The sequence below is a fragment of the Sminthopsis crassicaudata genome, chromosome 4 (assembly GCF_048593235.1).
Source record: "Sminthopsis crassicaudata isolate SCR6 chromosome 4, ASM4859323v1, whole genome shotgun sequence".
Lineage (NCBI taxonomy): Eukaryota > Metazoa > Chordata > Mammalia > Dasyuromorphia > Dasyuridae > Sminthopsis > Sminthopsis crassicaudata.
Genome location: NC_133620.1, coordinates 283,142,116 through 283,163,973, shown reverse-complemented (window position 1 = coordinate 283,163,973; position 21,858 = coordinate 283,142,116). Strand labels below are relative to the sequence as shown.

The window sequence follows — 21,858 nt, the reverse complement described above, 5'->3', positions numbered from 1 at the left end:
CCTATAGTGAACCTGTTAGAGACATTCAAACAGCTTATCCTCCTGCAGTTAAAATCTCTTTGTGTGGAAGGTATAGTTATGGAAACTGAGTATAAAACCTGGGTGAGGGTGATCACTCTTCAAAGCCATTAAGGAGATAGAACATCATTAGCTGGTACTCATGGACAAGATGCTTAAGAGTCAGCCATTCCATCTGCTGGTGGAGAATTGAACAATATAATGGTGTTATAAAACTGAATGATGGGAGCAGTGACCAAAGGAGAGTTGTTAGTCAAAGAACAATGCAACAAAATTATTGATGGGATGCAATGATTTGGTGCAAAATGACCTTGAAAGAATAATATGATGTAGGATACTGACATGGAGGAACACATTCACCTTCCTGATTTTGCTGGGAACTTTTCCTTTTATCCTGGAGATAATAGGGAGCTATGGAAGAACTTTGAATAGAAGAGAGACATGTGTAAAACTCTTCACAAATAAATTAAATAAATATTTATTAAATTAATATTTAAATCTAATTAAATATTTAATAAAATTAAATAAATACTAGAAATTATTATTGTAATCTGGTGAGTCCCGTTATAGTGATATTAATTTTACAGTTGCATTGAGGATATATTAAGAAGCTACTGCTGTAGTGTGATATGGACCTATACTAGGAAGGTAATTGTGTTCATGGAGAGAAGGGAACTAATGAGAAATGTTGCAAAGGTACATTCAATAAGACTTGTCAAATGATTTAATATAGAGGATTACATAGACCAAATTATCAGCAATGACTTTAGGATTCAAAACCTAGATGATTAGAAGTATGGTTGTGCTTTGATCAGAAATAGGAAAATTGAGAGAAGAGATGAACTTTGAAGGAGCTCTGTTTTGGAGATGAGGAGTGGAGCACAAGAAGCCAGTGGGGCATCTAAGTGGAGAGGTATAGCAGGTAGTTAGCAGTGTGGGACTGGAGGTCAGGAGAGAAATGAAGGCTGACTATAGAATCTGAGTCATTTTGTGCAGACATGAACTAATGCTATCATTAAGGGAGACAGTAGAAAGGGATAAAAGACACCTGGGATAGGGCTTGAGGAACTCTTTCACTCTTAATTATCAGGAAAAGGATTATAATCGATCAAAGGAGGCTAAGAAAGTGTTCGGACACTTATTCTCTCTCCTCATAGTGTTCCTATTAATTGAGCTCTCTTTTCATTCTTGTGGTTCAGATTTATGTCTGAAAAGAAGGCAACTTTCCAGTTTTCAGTGTCCAGTGTCCAGTTTTCATAGTAATGGCAGGAGAGAAAGACCAGTTTTTTTGTTTTCCTTTGTATGGTCTTAGACCTCAGTTACTCCTCTAGTTATGGAACCCACAGAGCTTAGCACAGTTTTGGCACATTGTGAGCACTTAATAAATGTTTACTGATTGGTTGATTGTCACAGCCTAGAAAAATCTTTTCCTTTCTCAATAAGATTGCATTCTAGGACATAAAGTTGGAGTTATTAAAATAATAATAATCTGGGCAGTTGTGCTGCTCAGAAAAACAAAGAGAAAAAAAAAAAACTTTCTTAGAATTGGAAAAGATTCACCACCCTGGAAACTCATCAACTTGATTAGGGAACACTTTTGTTTCATTACTTTTGGCATACTGACATTTTTTCTTAGTTTGTTTTAAAAAAAAGAGAGAAAAAGAAGAACACTTTACTTTAGTCCTCCTCAGAGATTAAAAATGAAAAGAAATATTCTGATACATATGGGAAAAAAGTGTGGGAAGGAAGAATCTGAAAAGAAGAAATAAAATACTTTTGATCTGGTGACAGACGAGGGGGAAAATGAGCAACAAGGACATATCCTTTTTTTCTAAACTGTCATTCAGCTAAGTCAAATTTAGAATTATTAATATTTAATTTTTTTAAAAGCCACCATAGTCTGATGATAAAAATTAGAGTGACTCCAAAGGGTATCAAATATGTTATTTCATTTTATTGTTGTGTGTTTTTGTGCTTTGTCTCTTGTGATTTTTCCCTCTCCTTGTAAAGATTGATCTCTTTTTAAAATGCCTAGTCTTACATACCTACTGACTGCCATCTAGTGATAGCATTATATTACAAGGTATCTTACTGAAAAAAAAATCTTCCAATAAAGTGGATTGGAAAATTTTGTGGGAATCTTAGACAAGGAGCAAAAAACATTTGTGAGACAATCAGAACGAAATGCTTTTAAATTAATTCAAAAGCAGATTTCAATGAAGTAGACGGGAAAAGACTCTGGATTCCCACCTACAACCTGACCCTTACATTTCCAGTCTTCTTATATCTTACTCCCTTTCTCCTATTCTCAGAGTATTCTGCAATCCAGTAACATTGATCTTGTTCTTCCTTAGAGACAATCCAATTCAACTTTTTTATTTTAACATTCAGAAATCTGAGACTTAGAGAGAAGCTTACACATGTCTGGGATGGTGACCCAAGTCTCCTGATATCCTTAAAATGTTTCTCTCTCCCTTATCCTCACCTTACATTATATATCTTTCCTATTTTTCTAATATCTTTATTGTGGTTAATAGAGTTAACTACTCTAATTAAATAGGACATTTCACTAATCAGTGTTTCTAGATACATGATGTACTCCAATCGGAAAATGTTCTAAGCTGGAGACTTTAGTTTATGTGGAACTAATTCTATATATGAAGCACAATTATACGTAAATTCATCCAAGAAAAGACATAAAATTTTGAGTCATGGTTTTTAGTAAGTTATCCAGATACATCAGATGTTTAGTCTCTCAGGGCATTATTATCTTTTTTTCATGACAGGTACACAGCCTTGAAGTGTTGGGAGGTTGTAAAAAAGGTCTTTTCCTGTGGAAAAATTTATAGGAAGACATGTATAAGACTTGTACAAGATGGGAAGGCATAGATTTCAAATATATCATTAGAACAATTTTTGCATTGATGAGATTCATTTAAGAAATGGATCTTTGCATGTATGTGATTGTTTATTTCATATGTAATTCTTTGTGTCATAATAACCTCACATTTCCATAGTGTTTTACGATTTACAAAGTAATTTCCTTATAACAATTTGTGAAATGGGTAGTACAATAATAAAATGAGGTACAGAGGTAGCCTTTGCTTAAGTTCACGTAGCAAGTTAAGTTACTAACTTGGAATTCAAACTCAGAGCTTTCCATTTCTAAACTGATGTTCTTTGGGTTAGAGAATATTCTCTCTATATTAATAACAACCTTGTATAGATAGGTCAGAGATCATTATTATCACTTTGCAGATGAGAAAGGTAATACTCAGAGGGATTAACTATCTTGTCTAAAGCTTACATGTTAAGTAAGTCAGAGCAGAAAACAAACCCCAGGTTTTCTCATCCCTATCCAACTTCTGCTTCATTGTGACTGCCTCTGGTTAGCTCTTTTTTCCCTTTTCATCTCCTCTCCAAACACTTAAAATGGGATGTATGTATGTGTGTGTGTGTTTTAAACACAACCCTGTTTTTCGATATTATGATATTTTTTCCCTCAGATAATGCACTACCCCTTGTTACTCCAGGTTTCTTTAAATCATCAAGCAGAATTCTCAACCCCTAATTTTCTTTTAAAAACACATAGGACCTGGGGAGGGATATATTCAGAGATGTAGGTGATGGAAAAACAAAAGTTATCCATCAAAAAATTTTAATATACATTATTAGAAGAAAAACTAAGTTATTTTCTAAAAGGCTGAAGCCTTCTAAATAAAAGATTCTCAGGACATCATCACTGCTCTATGGACAAATTATATTTTATGTCAGAGCACAATGAAGATGTACAATTCATTTATCAGTTGTAATATAGAAAATGTATAGAACTGACTGCTTTTATGGTTCCATGCATTTTACTCTTGAGTTATTTCTTCTTTTTCTATTTTAAAGGAACCTTGCCAAAAGAGACCTCAAATTTTGTCTGTAGTTAAAAAAAAAACCTCTTAGAAAAGCTTAATACGGATAGAAATTTTTTGGGGGAGGGCACCATTCATAAATAAAAATTTTAAAGTATAGCTCCAAAAAGGACTAATTTAAATTCCAAGACACCTACCATAATCTGCCACTTGCAAAATCCTTTTGTGGTAGCTTCAAGTCTGACAGCTAGCAAACTTGGTCTCATGAGAAAGGGAAGAAGGCATTTTGAAATGAGAGTCCTTCAGTAAGTGTTACATCTCTGGTGTCTAGAGAGCCTGATTTTAATTGCTAACATGGTACACTGGACGGAAAAATACTCTCAAAAGTGCCATAGTTCCTTCCTAGAATTTTGAGAAACTTATTAAGAAATCTAACTATATGAATCTGGAAAACAATATGTAGTCACAAGTGACTACAACAGTGTATATAGTGACAATAAAACAAATGCTGTGTAATTATAATTACAAAGCATAGTTCTAGAAAGAGCTGAGAAAATGTAACTCCCTCAGTACATTGGAGAAGGGACTATGGGTATGGAATATTACATATGCTGGTGGATGTTGATGTTTCAATTGGATTTTCTTTTTTAAGAGACTTATTGAGTAGTGGAAGGGGAGGGGAATATTAGTAAATGAAGATGATAGAAGAAGAAAATAAATCAATAAAACAAAACAAACAAAAAAATAAATCTAGGTATAGATGTTAGATAATTAAGTTTTTGAATACCTGTTCTATAACCAAACATTCATAGGAGTTAGGAAGCATTCTGTGATCCTTTACTTATTCAGAAATAAAAATTATGGATTGGCCATAACAATTATATTTATATAGATACTTGAGTCTTACAAAGTTCTTTCTTCACAATCATCTCATGAGTTAGGCAGTACAAGTATTATTCCCAATTCATAGATGCAGAAACTGAGATTCAGGATGGTTAAGTGATATGTTAATGGTCATGTATGTAGTAAGAGTAGGAAATAGTTATTCAAACTCAAGCCATCTAGGAAAGTACTTTTCTTATCATACCATGCTGCCTCTCTGGGGATATATGTATGTATGTATGTATGTATGTATGTATGTGTATTTATATACACATGCATATATTTATATACACATAGACACTTACCAGTTGTGTGACTCTGAGCAATTCACTTAATCCTGTTTTCCTCAGTTTGTTCATCTGTTAAAAGAGAGAAAGAGAGAGAGAGAAAGAGAGAGAGAGAGAGAGAGAGAGAGAAAGAGAGAGAGAGAGAGAGAGAGAGAGAGAGACAGAGAGAGAGAGAGAGAGAGAGAGCTTTTGAAGGAAATGGTAAAGCATTCCAGGATCTTTGCCAAGAAAATCTCAAAAAGGGGGGTCATAAAGAGTCAGATATGACTAAAATGACTGAACAAATACACATATACATATATGCATATTGTGAGGGATATAGAAGACCCTTACCCAAAATGATTACTCAAAGATCACTCAGTAGAAAGCAGAAAAGTTGTTTATTAAAACCTCTGAAGGATGAGCTGTCCCATCACTAGATAAGAAAGAGAAAGCTCGTAGTAGCAGGGCTAAAGAAGTAGTAAAGATATATAGTTTTTATACAATAGATTACATCACAAGTAAGAGAGCATTAAGAAGGGGAGGGGTAAGCATTTAATTGGTTGTCGCTATTTGGAGAGATTGGAATGAAAGGTTTCGGTTTCCCTGAAATCATCTGATTTCTAGGAAACAGAAAATCAGGCCTTCAGGCTTAATCAAGCAGATAGTGGTCTAGCTGATAGACTAAATATTGATAAATGTCAAATACTGATAAATGTCTTCTGCTCAGGTTAAGTAAATATGTTTATAGCTGGCCAAGTCTCAAGTAAATATGGGCCTGCACATATTATACAGGTCATAGGGGAAACAGAAAAATAATGAAAATAAAATACAGAAAAAGAATTCCTACATTCCTGTAAGTTCTTCACCTTATCTCTCTATTCCACACAATACATATACATATATAATACATGGGCATATCTACATTAATAGAAATATATAATATAGTTTGTATGGATAGTTATATGTACACATAACTACACACAAATATGTATATATCTGTGCATGTATGTGTGTGTATGAAGTGCTTTTATGGAAGGTTTTGAGTTTGAGTAACAATTATACACATATGCATAATCACATATACCTATATGTGTATATAATATATATGTATATGAAGGTCTATGGGGATTAGGGTAGATTTAAATATTTTTATCTTGAAAAAAACAACTTCAGGATAGAAGATTTTATCGGAAATAAAATAAAGAATATTAATGGTGTAATATGTGAAACTATCATTTTTGACATGTTTGTAAGAACTTTGGCCACACAAAGAGAAATGGGATAATGAATAGGAATGCTTTGGTACTTAAAGAGACCTATGAATTCATCAGTGTGAAAACCTCTCTCCATCAATTTAAGTCCCTTTGTGTATCTTTTAAATGAATGAATAAGTAAAGCTTTTATTAAGTGCCTACTCTGTGCAAAGTACAAAGCTTAAACAGTGGGGATACAAATAGAAAAATGAAACAGCCTCTGCTCTCAAGGAAATCACATATGGAAGGTTTCAGCTGCAAGTCAGATGGAAATGATCCATGGTCCTTGGGGTGCAGTGACAAAGCAGATGGAAATGTATCATTTTAAATATAATTTCTGCTAATAAAATCATATCATTCTAAGTTAAACCATTTGACTGTGCCAAGGACTTTGGTGACAAGAACTTTTCTTTTGGCTGGGGAGGAAGGAAAGGGGATGTCTTCAATAGATACAATTATTACTCCTCTACTCTCCACACTATACTCCTGACCCTATCATTCTTCATCTGCAATGCCCCTGAAGCTTTTTTTTTTTACCTTAGAATTTACATATTTGAAGTATTATCCCTGCTATCCTCTCCCACTGATCCTCTACCAGAACCTACATTTTAAGGAGGAGGCCCAAATCAGCTATAACCTCATTCCTCTCCAGATATATTCTTGACTCTCTTAAACTTTCTCATAATGTACCTGTGCCAGGTACCTGCCCCTCCCACACCTTTTCAAAAGCTCCCTTTTAATGTGTTTTCTTTCTTTACACTGAAAACTTATAATTTAAGTCATGTAAGTTATATCTTATTTATATTTTATAAAGTAGTGCATCTTTATTCTCTCAATATTTATTCTCCATAATATTTTCTACAGAGTATTCCAAAAGTTGTAATGCAATTTCAATCTATTAAAGCTTATACTGCTCTGTCTATGTAATTGTTATCTTAGAATTTAAGTTCCTAGAAAGTTGGGATTATTTTATCCATTGTATTATTTTGTCCCAGTTCCTAGGACTGTGCCTGGAACATAGCAGTTGTTTAATAAAAACTTGACTGATTGATTTGTGCAGATAACAACCAGCAGACATTTATGTACTTGAACATTTTAAAAGCTCATTATATCATGATATTATAATCTTTACCACACTCCTGTAAAGAAAGTACTACTTTGTGAACTAATCCAACCATTCTGGAGAGCAATATGGAACTGTGCATACCCTTTGACCCAGTAATGTCGCTACTAGGCTTATATATTCCAAAGACATCTTAAAGGAGGGAAAGGGACCCACATGTGCAAATATGTTTGTGGCAGCTCTCTTTGTAGTGGCTAGAAACTGGAAACTGAGTGGATGCCCATCAGTTGGAGAATGGCTGAATAGGTTATGATATTTGAATGTTATGGAATATTATTATTCTGTAAGAAATGATTAGCAGGATTATTTTAGAAAGACATAAACTGATGCTAAGTGAAGTGAGTAGAACCAAGGTAACATTGTACACAGCAACAAGAAGATTATGTGATGATCAACAGTGATGGACTTGCCTTTTTTCTTTCTTTCTTTTTTTTTTAAATTTTATAATTATAACTTTTTTTTTTGACAGTACATATGCATGGACTTGCCTTTTTTCAACAATGAGGTGATTCAGACCAATTCCAATAGACTTATGATGGAGAGAACTGTCTGCATCCAGAAAGAGGACTGTTGGGACTAAATATGGATTACAACATGATATTTTTATCTTTTTTATTGTTGTTTGCTTGCTTTTTGTTTTTTCTCATTTTTCTTGTGCAGCATGATAAACATGGAAATATGTATAGAAGAATTGCATGTTTAACATATATTGGACTGCTTGCTATCTAGGGGGAATGGGTGGGGAGAAGGGAGGGAGAAAAAATTTGAAACATAAGGTTTTGCAAAAGTAAATGTTGGAAAAACCATTTTTGCATATATTTTGAAAATTAAAAGCTAAAAAAAGAAAGATAATAAAAAGCACTATTTTTTTGATAATTCCCATTTTATAGATGAGACTCAAAGAGGTTAAATAATTTGCCTATGGTCAGTCATATAGCTTTTAAGTTTAAGAAGTGGGATTTGAACATAGGTTTCTGCTGATTCTCCACAAGATCATGCTGCTCACCTTTTGATAGTGACTCTTCTTGTCTATACTTTCCCAAAGATCTTCCACAGAAATCTTTTTCTAGGAATTAAAAAAATATTTTGTGGGTTTCAGGCACTGCTCAGACTGACCATCCATTGTCCTTTAGTCTTGCTCTATTTCCAGTGTTTCTTCTTTTCCCCTTTGTGCTTCTTGGATGTTATCCCTTGTATGTTTTTTTTTTCATGCTTTATCACTGATAATATGATGGCATCTACTTATATTCACAATATGTGATTCCTTTTGGTCATCTATAATTTTGACTTTGATTCCTTGAGATTATGATGGTTCAGAATTCATAATCAAGAGGACATTGGTGTCAGAGCCTGTCAGAAAGATTCTTGTGTCAGAGAAATGTGGAATTGTATATAGGGAAATAGCTGTAATTATTTCATAACATATTGGTAGGTTAATCTTTCAACGATCTTGATGACCTAGTATTAAAGAGTCTTAACCTCTACTGAAGGAGAAATAAAATATAACAAAGGTACATTTAAGCAGATGGTCTCACTCATTGATATAATAATTATTTGCTGTCTGGATATGAAACTTTATTGTTTTGTCTAAAGGGACTTCTTTCACAATTATAAAAGTATTTGGTCACTTCCCCTTGGCTCTTGTCTTTGAACAAGGAATGTTTCCTTATAATAAATCTTACCAATTGCATTCCAAATGCTTGCCCTTTCTCCCTTGACTAGTTTCCCTCTTTCTCTACCCCTGCTGTGAAATGCTTTACATACCTATCCTAAATTGCTGCAGAATGTGACTGATTGGCTGTGTACTCTAAACAGACCTAAAAGGTTATAAAAACCATATTTGTACATTAGGAAGCAAAAGCTGTTACTAACAAGATAACAGTCTTCCCTGGCATGCAAAGAAATTTCTTTGCTTTCAGTTTAGTTTCCTATTTAAAAATTTTTCTTTTTAAAAATTATTAAAGCTTTTTATTTTCAAAACATGTCATGAATAATTTTCAACATTCACTCCTGCAAAAGCTTGTGTGCCAAATTTTTTCCTTCCCTTCCTCCCATTCCCTCCCCTAGATGGCAAATAATCCAATATATATTAAACATGTGCAATTCTTCTATACATATTTCCACAATTATCATGCTGCAGAAGAAAAATCAGATCAAAAAGGACAAATGAGAAAGAAAACAAAATGCAAGTCAACAATAACAAAGAGAGTGAAAACACTATGTTGTGATCCACAATCAGTCCCCCATAGTCCTCTCTTTCTGGGTGCAGATGGCTCTCTTCATCACAAGACCATTGGAACTGGCCTGAATCATTTCATTGTTGAAAAGAGCCACATTGATCAGAATTGATCATCACATAATCTTGTTATTACTGTGTACAATATTCTTTTGGTTCTGGTCACTTCACTCAGCATCAGTTCATATTAATCTCTCCAGGCCTCTCTAAATATCCTGCTGATCTTTTCTTATAGAACAATAATATTCCATAACATTCATATACCATAACTTATTCAGCCATTCTCCAACTGATGGACATACACCCAGTTTCCAGTTTCTTGGCACTACAAAAAGGGCTACTACAAATATTTTTGCACACTGAAGTCCCTTTCACTCCTTTATGATCTTTTTGGGATATAGGCTAGTAGAGACACTGCTGGATCAAAGGCTATGCACAGTTTGATAGCCATTTGGACATAGTTCCAAATTGCTCTCCAGAATGGGAGAATCAGTTCGCAACTCCAACAATGTATTAGTATCCCACTTTTTCCATATTCCCTCCATTATTTGTCATTATCTTTTCCTGTCTTCTTGTTGCCAACAAGTGGGTTCTTGTTTTTGAACCACAGTCATGAGACCTCCTCTGATGGATTGCTACTACTAAGAAGTCCTATTTCCTGAAAGTAGAATGCACTATGCAATTTTCAAAGTGCAATCCTATCTGTCTTTCTTTCTCTAATTCAGTTTGAATCCCAGCTCATTGTCCATATGCAATGCCCCAAACTAGATGTATTTAGCAAAGGACAAACTCAGAGGATTGGAGAATGCCATGATCTGGAAATAAATATTTTGTTTATTTATTTTTCTAATTAATTTAAAATTAAATATCAACAAATACAAACATCACCATATAAAAAGAATAGGAATAGGATTGTACATAACATTGTAAACTCATATAGTTTTTCTTTTTCTTTTTTCTTTCTTTATTTTTAATAATAGCTTATTTTCAAAATATATGCAACATTCACCCTTGCAAAACCTTGTGTCCAATTTTTTTCTCCCACCCTTTTTCCCACTTCCTCCCTTAGACAGAAAGTTATATAATTTTTTAAACTATATTCAAAAGTTGACAATAATAACAAAATTGCCCTGCTTGTCTGAGTCCCTCTTTTGCTTCTTTCTGTTTTCTTCTGCAGATTAAAGTACAGCTTTTTCATCTACTTAGTTTCTCATAGATTTTTAGTCCTCTGTCTTTAGTAGATACCAATTTTAATGAAGAGATCCTAGAATATTTTAGGACTCGATATAAACAGTGAACTACAGCACATATAGAGAATTTTTCTCCGTATTTGAACTCTGCATAGATTCTTTTTTCCCTCTTTATTAAAGTTTTTTATTTTTCAAAACAAACACGTGGACAATTCTTCAACATTAGCCCTTGCAAAATCTTGTGTTCTAGTTTTCCCCACTTCCCTCTTGCCCTCTCCTAGATGACAATTAGTCCAATATATGTTAAACATGTAGAAATATATGTTAACTCCAATATATGCATACATATTTATACAATTATTGTGCTCCATTGTTGCATATATTAGTAAATTTTTTATTATCTTAACAAATAATTACATAAGAGACTTGATGTTGGACAAAAGTCTGTAAACCCATGTTTTTTCTCTGTGTAGCTAAAAGATTTTTTGTTTGTTGATTTGGTTTTTGGTTTTTGCAATCAACAAAAAATAAATAATATGGGATCTTTGCATTCTTTGTACCTATTTCTTTTGTGGCCATAAAAATGTAATCTCTTATAGAAAATCATCTGTAAAAGCCTGCCTATTCTTTTCTCATATTTTCATCAAGTACACCCTCAATATATATGTAGATCATTTTCATAAAGAGTCTTGAAAGATGGAAAGAAAGTTGTATGGTGTGGTAGTTATTAACATGCCTTTGACTTATTTTCTTTTATCATAATAGTTTCTGTGATTTTTACCCCCCTTCTTTGTCTTTTCCTTTCTATGATATATTATAAAACAATTCTATAGTGTTCTCAAGTTTCTATTTCTACCAGCAATTTCCTATGTGTGTACTTAGTCTAGTCTAGCAACTCTTTGTGACTTATTCTTCTTAAGTGCCATTTGAACTTCCTTATATGGCACATGAGGGACTGACACAAATGTGGTATTTCTGCTGACAATGATGATGAAAATAGATTGTTGTAGGAATATGGATATATAAGTTCCATTTTCTATCTATTTGCTGTCCTTTTCTAGTTCATATATAAATGCTCTCGGGATAACATGGCTAAAGTAGGTCTCAAGCCAATCTTTCTGCTATCTTATTTCTGTCTCTATTGATTTCCCCCCCCCCCCCACCTTTTTATGAGAGTCATTTTCTAGAATCATCCTTGGAAAAGTTTTTATGTTTGTTTTCTAAACTTATATTGATCTTGTCTGTCATGTTTCTTTTATTAACAATCAATTAAGTAGAATTTGTTGAATGCCAAATATATGCAAGTTCCAATGCTAGACACTGGAGATGCAAATAAAAATGAAATAATCTTGGCCTCTAAAAGTTTACATTTTATCAGGGAAAACAATACAATCACATACAAGTACTTGCAAAATATATGCAAAATAAATGCAAGATACTAACCTGGGGTGGAACTAATCTGGCAAGATCAGGAAAGGAACAAGGTCTTCTGTAAGAAGTAGCACTTGAGATGAATGATAAAGGAAGCTGGGGTTTCTAAAATGTGACAGTAAGGCGTGTTTACAGAGAGAACCTGAGACACAGATAAACAGAGACAAAAATGGAAAGAGAAGAAAGCCTAGAGCAGAGCTCTAGAGATACTCAGGCATAGGGGATTGCAGATAAATGAAGAACAATCCCTCAAAGGAAAGAACAGTCAAGCAGGTAAGAAGAGAACAAGGGCAGAGCAGTCCCATAGAAATCAAGTGAGTAGAGAGTATAAAGGAGGGGTGGAAGATTGCTAGTATCAAAATTTCTAAGGAGTTTATTGTTATTGTTCATCCTTCATTTTTTTTAAATGAAATTTTTTTTTTCATCCTTCATTTTTAAAGAGGACCAATGACATCAGGAGAGTGATATTTTGGTTTGCAAATGAATTGGATTTAAGTGAGGCAAAGCTGTACAAAATCATCACTCTTATTCTCTTCTTCAGAGTTATCAGAATCTAGTGGTAAGATTTAGGTCAGATTGCCTTGGATCTAAGAACATAAAGTAGGATAAAGACCGAGAAAACACTACTGGATTGATTTAATATTAGTGATCTCAGGGCAGTTTCAGTAAGTGGTAGTTTTGGAAGCCAGATTACAAGGGATTGAGAAGTAAGTGGGTGATGAGGAAATGGAAACATTAATGCCGGTGATTTCCTTCTCTTAGAGGAGGATGGAGGAATAGAATGAAAGCAATTTATCAAGAAGAGTCAGTTCATGCTCTGAAATTGGAGTAAAGGAGGAAAGAATGGGTAAAGATGAAGAAATTTTGAGATGTTAAGGAGAGAAATGAGAGCATTTGGGGCAATTAGCCTTAATTTTTCTCAGTAAAGTAGGAGGGCATAGGAAATTGAGTTAAATAGCCAGGAATTATGTCCACTGGCATAATTTTAGTATTCAGTACTTCCAAAACAGAATCAAAGATGATACATGGTAGGAATAACCTAGAATTGGGAAGGTATGAATAGAAAAAGACAAAAGGCAATGGATTGGAGGTTGTGGAATAATACCTCGAATATGCCTTATTGAATTCTTTAGAGTCAAGTATGAAGGGAAGCAAATGAAACCAGGACAGGATGTTGCACTGAGAGAGCATGAAAAGATTTAAGATCTAGAGCGCATAATGAGGATGAAAAATATATTTGGTATGAATTAGATGAAGGGAGAGATCTAAATTCAAGAGATTATTATTAGAAAGAATTTTCAAAGTTTAAGATCATGGAGTTGAAAGAGTTTTAGATGAGTGTTCAAGACTTGAATGATAATCAATGTCTACTAATGAGAAGGATTTTCTGCAAGTAGGATTTGAGTCAAGGATTATACATAGACAAAGGGAGAGGTAGCTTTTTGTTCTTGAAGTCCTATGTACACAAATAAATTATTAGGTTTCACAAAATGACAGGATGTGTATATATACACTACATATATAAAGACATAATGGAGTATAGAAACATGGGATCTCTACTTATAAGAAATGTGTGTGTGCTTCTATGCATGTGCATATGTGTATAGCTAGCTAGCTAATGTATGGGTGTTTAAGGAAATAGCATCTCTAGTGTTAGGGCTTGCCAGGACCCTTTCAGGGCTGCTCATCCACTTTGGTGTCTACCTGGCACCCAAATCTCACCTAAAAAGCTGTTCTATGAGCAGTGGTCACATTCTGGTAAACTGTCATGAGAGCAACCAATGGGCTACAAACCCATCAGTGAGTTAGGAGAGTATCGAATCCAAGCATGTGAAGACTTCCTCTGGCATAATGAGAAGAAGAAAATAGTTTCTTCCCACAATCATGAAGGTGGCTGAAGCAGATGCTGTGGAGTACTTAGAATTTTGTCAGACACTGAAAACACTAGAGTCATTCACTCCATGTTGGGCCATTGCCACTGCCTTTTGTCTTGCCAGTGGACTTTGTGCAATTCTGTCTCACTAGAACCCAATTCACTAATGAGTGAAGATATCTAACCTGTGATGTCATAGGTCCTCTTCAAAAACAAAGGATAAACTATATATGTGTGTGTATATACATACAGACAAAATTAATATAAAAAGCTAATTGTAGAATAGAACACGTATATACATAAGAGCACTTGTAAATCATGTGTAGCATTTTGCATGTTTCCATTTTAAATTTACTGTTAATTGATTCAGCCCATTCTCTAGCCTGTTGAGCAATTTTTGCTAATATTGAAAAATATCTCAGACCTCTAGATATGCTGCATTGAAGTCATTCTCTAGTTGTTTTATTCATGCGTACATTATTTCTTTTATTAGATTGTAAGTTCCTCAAACTCAGCAAATGCTATACCGAGTACTAAAAATTAAGGGAAAATGCAAAGGAATTATTGCTATGCAGAATTACACAAAATCAGGTGGGAAATACAAAAACAAACAAACAAACAAAAACATGATTCTTTTGTAGTTTTCCCCTGACTTCATCATCCACCAAAACATAATAGGTACTCAGTGAATGTTATTAATTGTAGATTTTTGTTTTGTTTGTTGTTTTCCAAGAAATAACGTTGTAATGTAGTCTGACAGCATATACAACATTGTACAGTCTACCACGTCTTTGCTAAGAAGAAGGAAGAATATTTCAACTTTTCTGGATTTAAGAGAAGTCATTACATTTAATCTGAATTCTAATTCCTTTAGTGTTATTTTCATTTAGATGACTGTGGCCACAGTTGTTCTTTTGATTCTGTTTTCTTTGCTTTATACAATCAATTCATTTAAGTCTTTTCATATTTCTCTTAAATTTTCTTAAAGCACAATACTATCCCATTAAATTATTATGCTACAATATATTCATTCAACCATTCTCTAATTTAGTGGGCATTCACTTTGTTACCAATTTCTTACTACCACAAGACATGTTGCTATGACTGTCTTGGTATAGATAAGACCTTTCTGTTTGGCTTTTCTTAGGGTATATCCCAAGGGCAAAAGTTATGAAGTTTAGTAACTTTTCTTAAGTAATTCAAAATTACTTTCCAGAACAGTTGGTCCAAATTACAACTCTACCAACAGTGTAGTAGGGTGCTTCAGTAATTTTGACTCATCGTTAATTTCCACAAATAATTGAAAATTGAATATAAGCCATTCTCCATTTTACAAAAGCAAAAATTCTTTCCTTGGTTGATTATTTGGAACTTGGAATGCACTTTCTTATTGGAAAAATGTTATAAGTTGTCATTAGATTCCCCAGCCACTCCCATTAAACTACATTTAACTCACAATGTAGCTGAACCACTCATTTGTTCATAAAATTATTTGTGAGTTACCTATGTGCAAAGCACTGTCCTTGATGCTAAGGAAGATTAAAAGATAATTAAGATAAGCACAATATCTTCATGGAAATTTCAATATAGCTAGGTGAATCATGAAGTTATAGATTTAGAGCTGGAAAAATATTAATGATTGTTGAAATATGAACTGAGGTTTGTGACTCAGAACTGCCTGACTACCCCTTAGAAAGGTTGGCTGCAGTTAATTCTTTTCCAAATAGTAATTAGCAATTTCAAAATTGAACACTAGGTGGAACACTTGCCTGGTTGGTGTTTGTATAGTATTGTCTTTCCAAACAAAATTTCCCAATATTATCATCAACAGAGACAAAAGTCCATTTAGAATCAATTAGCTCATGGTAGGAAATGTGGTTGAAAGAGCAATCTGAATACTACCATTTGCAGGGATTTGCTTATAACATTGAACAAATTTGTTTTTAGCTAAGCTTTTTTTAAAATAGACAAAGAAGTTCTGAAATTTATCATTGGGTTGAATTTAGAGGTTATCTAGTCCAACTTTCTAATTTTACAGAACAAGCCACCTAGGCTTGGGGATTGTCAAAAATTTAACTGTATAATCACTTTAAATAATTTAAGCTCTCTCTAGTGTTATTGTTAATATTTCAAATCATTTGCCTTTCTTTAATTATTAGTAATTTGAAGCATTTTTTAATATGACTATTGGTAGACTGGATTTCTTCTTTTGAAAACAATCTGTATATGCTTTGATTATTTAGCATTTGGGGAATAGGTCCTATTAATATAAATTTGAATCTACTCCTTTGCATCCACTTCTTCCTTCCAAAATGAAACCTTTATCTGCCATGAAGATTTCCCCCCACTTAACTGCTTCTTTTCTACATTTAACTTCATTAATTCTATTTGTGTGAAAACTTAATTTTATAGAATCAAAATGTCCGTTATTTTCTGTAATGCTGTTTTTTCCTTGTTTGATTAAAAACATTTACTCTATCCAAAGATATGAAAGAGAAGTCTTTTCTTTGTTCTTTAATTTATCATATGACTTATTATCTCAGCCATGTATTTATTTGCCATTTATTGGAATGTATGATGAGAGGTATTGGTCTAGACCTAATTTTGGCAAGACTGCTTTCTAATTTTCCCAGAAGTGTTTGTCAACCTTTAGTGAGTTCTTTCCCAAATAGCTGAAATTTGGGGTTTATCAAATACTAGATAGTTGGGCTTATTTGCTATTTTGTATTTGTAATCTATTCCATAAATTAATCTTTTAATTTTTTTATCAGTACCATATAATTTTAATGATTTATGTTTTGAAGTAAGATTGAGACCTCATATTGTTAGGTCCCTTCTTTCCTAATTTTTTTTCATTGAAATTTTTTCTTTGAGATTTGTTCTACCAAATATGAGTCCTTAACTTGTGTTTTGTGAATTTTTAAAATGCATAAAATAAGAATTACATCAGATTACAAAAAGTCAGTTATTTTAGAAGACATTTTCAACATGTTCTTTTAAAATAATTCACTTTTTGTAATTTGGTGTAATTCTTATTTTAAACATTTAAAAAAAAACATTATTCAGAGGTCCATTGGCTTCTCCAAATATTTAGAAATCTCTGCTCCAGATAAATGTAATTTTTTTCCTCCTAGCTTTGGAAAGAAATCTATTGGTATGATACTGAATAATTAATTCAGGTGGTGTTGTCATTTTTATTATATTGACTCAGGCTGCCTATGAGAAAATAATATTTTTTTCACTTCCTTTGAGTCTGTTTATTTCTATAAAGTATTTTGTTGTATTTGTATAGTTCCTGTATATATATTGGCAGATATACCTCTAAGTGTTATACATTCTGTGCTTATTTTAAAAGCAATTTCTCCTTTTATCTCTTTTTGCGACTTTATTGGCAATATCCAAAAGTACTGAAGATTAGATAAATCTAATTTTACATCCTAGTAGTTACAGTTTAAATTAATTTTAGTTGACTTTCTAAGCAAATCATCATTATTATCTGTAAAAATGATTTTGTTTCATTTTTGGCTATGCTATTTTCAATTTCCTATTAGCATCATAATAAGATAGTTAACATTTCTAGCATGCTGTTAAGTAATAATGGACATCCTTGTTTTACTCCTGACCTTATTGGAAATGATTCCAGTTTTATGGGGGATCCCATTACATAAGGCTATCCCAAAAGTGTTAATGCAATTGGGATTCCCTATATAATGCTCACTCTTGGTTTTAAATATACTATTTGCTATATTAAAGAAAAGTCCATCAATTACTATGCTTTTCAGTGTTTTGAACAGAAATGAGTCTGTTAAATTTTGTGTAAGCTTGTTAATTTTTATGTTAACTTTGCGTTAAACTTTTAAAATTGTTTTTAGTAAAATGAGCTAGCACTTTCGTAGTTTTCTTAGTATGGGATAACCAGCAATACTGGTATAAATTTAACTTGGTCATACTATATAATCTTTTTGATATATAGATTTAGCCTCTTTAAAAATAATTTAACTTAAATTTCTTATATTGATATTTATTAGGGATATTTGTCTATAGTTGTGTATGCGTGAGTGTGTTTTGACTTTCCTTTATTTAATTATCAAGATCATATTTGTATCCTATGGATAGAATCCTTTCTGTTTCTACTTTTTTGTATTCAGCTTATGTCTGCATAAACTGTTTTGGTAATAATGGAATTAGTCATTCTTTGAATGTTTAATAGAATTTACTTACAAATCCATCTTTTCCTGTTTTGTTTGTTTTTGTTTTGTTGAATTTTGTTTTTTTTTTAAATTTGGGGTACTTGGTTTGCTTGTTCAATTTCTTTTTCTAAGATTGAGTTTATTTTAAATTCTCTTATTTTTTAGTCTGATAATCTGAGTACTTTAAAAAAAAACTTTTTGCAAATATTCATCCATTTCATTTAAGTTCTCAGTTTGATGGGAAGATAGCTAGGCTAAATATATTTTTTTAATTTCTTCCTTTGTTGTAAATTAAATTTTTATTTTTTTTATTTTTGATACTGGCAGTTTTTTTTTTCCTTTAAAAAAAAATCTAATTAGCTAATAATTGGCCTACTTTATTGCATTCTAAAAAGCAATCTTTTTGTTTTGTTAACTTAATGGGCTATTTTGCTTTCATTTTAATATTTTTAATTTTAGAATTCATATTTTGGTGTTTCATTAGGGTTTCAATTTTTATTGTTTTTTTTCTATATTTACATTTTTAAATGTATATTCAATTCATTGAGCTTTTGTTGTTACTGAGGAGCTCAGAAGTATAAAAGATATAAAATTTTTTTTTCCCCCTGAGGCAATTGGGGTTAAGTGACTTGCCCATGGCCATACAGCTAAGAAGTATTAAGTGTCTGAGGCCAAATTTGAACTCAGGTCCTTCTGACTTCAGGGCTGGTGCTCTATCCACTGTGCCACCTTGCTGCCCTAGATATAAAACTTCTAAAGATTGCTTGGCTTCATCCACAAAATTTTGGTATGTTGTCTCATTGTTGTAATTTTTTTTTTTTTTTTAATGAAATCATCTACTGTTTCTATAATTTGTTCTTTGGTCCACCAATTCTTTAGAATTAAGTTACTTAGTCTCTTTCCCCTTGGGTTGCCTATAAATTCAGTGTTTGTTGAATATTAGTTTTAGAAAAATCTAGAAAGAAATCATTTAGTATAACTGCAAGTTATTCAGAAGCACTGATAAACAAGAACTATATTTTGACATAGCAAAAATCATTTCATAATGGAAGAAAAACTTCAGAACTGTACCACCACTAGTGCAAGATATTCATTCTTAATTTTTTTTGCAACTTTTTACACCAGTAAAAAGTGAAATCATTTATATTGTTATTTTACCAGAAACAAGCTCTTTAATATTAGTATTATACTGTGCAAAAGATAACTTCATATTTTAATTCTGGTGTTTGGTTTATTGGGAGTTTGAAAACTATATTCACTGTATATAAGGAGCTTAATTTATTTCTATATCTTTTTGTTGTTGTTGTTTTTATTATATCTAGATCTGAAAGAGGTAAAATTAGGTTCTCTCCCCATTATAGTTTTACTATTCCTCCCTGCAACTCATTTAACTTTTTCTTTGTTATTTATTTGGTTGCCATATGATACACGTTAAGTATTGACATCAATTCACTTTTAATGGAGCCTTTAAGCATAATGTGGTTTCTCCTTTTTATTTTTTTTAAACTTTTAACCAAGTCATTTTTGGTTTCTATCTTGACTAAGATTATAATTTGTTCTTTTTGAGTCTAACTAAGGCATATAACTCCTCATTTGTACTGTGTGAATTCTTTGTTTCAAGTACATTTCTTGTAAAAAAAAAAAATCTTGTTATGGACACTCATGGATGTAATTTCTTCTACTAATATATATATACTTTCTTGATTTGATAATTTGTTGTTATATATTTTGAATCCTCCCTGATGTTCTGCTGGCACATGACAATGTTTTTTTCTGCTTGTATTATATTGTTTTTCTTTTCTTTTCTTTTTTTTTTTTTTAATAAAATACATTTTAAAATTCTTGTTGGGTTTTGCTAATTCATTTTGTTATCCTCTTCCACTTTGTGAATCTGTCCCATTCACAATCATAATTGTGACATTTGTCTATTTTCTTCTGTCTTTTGTTTTTCATGTTTATCTCCCTTTGACAAAGATGAAAGTAGAGGACTGTGCATTAAATACTATGATTTATGCATCATACCACCTATTTCTATACCACTTCCCCTCTTTTTTTCTCTCCACTGCAGAGTATCTTTTATTTTCCTTTTAAACGTCCCTTCACAATTTAGCTTTTGAAGTTAAAATTTGTTTTGCATTTTACTACTCCTTGAACCTGACTCCCTCTTAGTCCACATCCACTCTCCCTTTCCTTCTTTACAAGGATTTTAAAAAAAACAATTTCATCCTAGAACTTTGGAAAAGTATACTTGAAAAAAGATATTAGCTCAGTGGAATAGATGAGATAATGGCTCTCTAGTTCACATATATCTAGTATGATATAATGATATAATGACTTTAGTTTGATATGATATTATAATCACTCTAGTTGGATATGACATAATTACTCTAGATAGGCGTATACTCAGTATACTGTAATGATGTAATTGTAATAGGGTATTTAAAATGGGGACAAAGTCAGACTCAGGCGGAGACTAATTGAGACTGGCAGACTGGCAGACTGCTGGAAGAGACTGGGTAAGACTATGACGGACACGGACTGTGAAGGAGACAATAAAGACTCTGGACTCTATTTCTGTCCATCCTTGTGGTGACTATTCTGCTGAGACCAAGGCCTATCCAGAGGACCTCCAGAAAGTTAGCCTGGACATTACATTGAGGCAATTGGGATTAGTGATTTGCTCAGGGTCACACTGTCAGGAAGTGTTGTGTCTAAGACCAGATTTGAACTCAGATCCACCTGACTTCAGGGCTGGTGCTCTATCCACTTCACCAACTAGCTGACCCCTTGCAGTGTTTTTTAAAGAATGTAATGATTTCTATTTTTATTTTGCCATCTGGTTATATCTGAATAGTAGTCATTCATGATTTCTGAAATAGGGAACCCAGGATTATTTTTGTAGTCATAGCTTTCAAGCAATGTAGCAAGTTAAACTCTGTACACTTATATTTGGTTCTTGTTTGATGCTGATTCTTTATTTTCTAGATTTTACTATTATTTTCTCTAGGTACTGTATTTTTCAGTAATTTCAGAAGCACCTTTCAGTGTGTCCCAAGCGCCTGATCTAGGGAGTTGATTCATCACTGCTCTTTTAGTCTAGTAGCTAATATTCATATGGTACTTATTGTGTGTCAGACAGTGTGCTAAGTGCTTTATAATTATCTTATTTGATCATCACAACAATCCTGTGCTATTATCATTCCCATTTTTCAGATGAGGAAATTCAGATAAAAAGTTAAGTGGCTTGACTAAGGTCACAGATTTAGGTCTATTGCCAGAACTCAGGTCTACCTGCCTCTATGTGGGGTTTTCTATCCACTGAACTACTTAGGTGGTCCTTAACTTTACAAGCTTCTGACCCTGATTTGGGTTTGGGTGCCATTAAGGCTTGTCTCTGGTTGGTGTGCCAGTTGACTGCAGCAAGCTCCAGCTCATCAATTACCCAGAAGGCTCTAGAGGTTCAGCGCAAACCATTTTTATATAAAGTGTGATAAAACATTGTAATCCTCAAAGGCAACTGTGTTTAGAAAGTG

At 32.8% G+C, this 21,858-nt stretch overlaps 1 protein-coding gene across 1 annotated transcript in view; it reads left to right on the top strand.

The window, feature by feature from the left end:
• Window positions 1-8,012: 8,012 nt before the first annotated feature.
• The window catches only part of LOC141566914 (endogenous retrovirus group K member 5 Gag polyprotein-like), a 30,980-nt gene continuing 17,134 nt past the window's right edge, over window positions 8,013-21,858 (top strand). The window contains exon 1 of the mRNA XM_074312059.1: window positions 8,013-8,186. The gene's annotated coding sequence lies outside the window, so the exon portion shown is untranslated. The remainder of the gene's footprint in view (window positions 8,187-21,858) is intronic.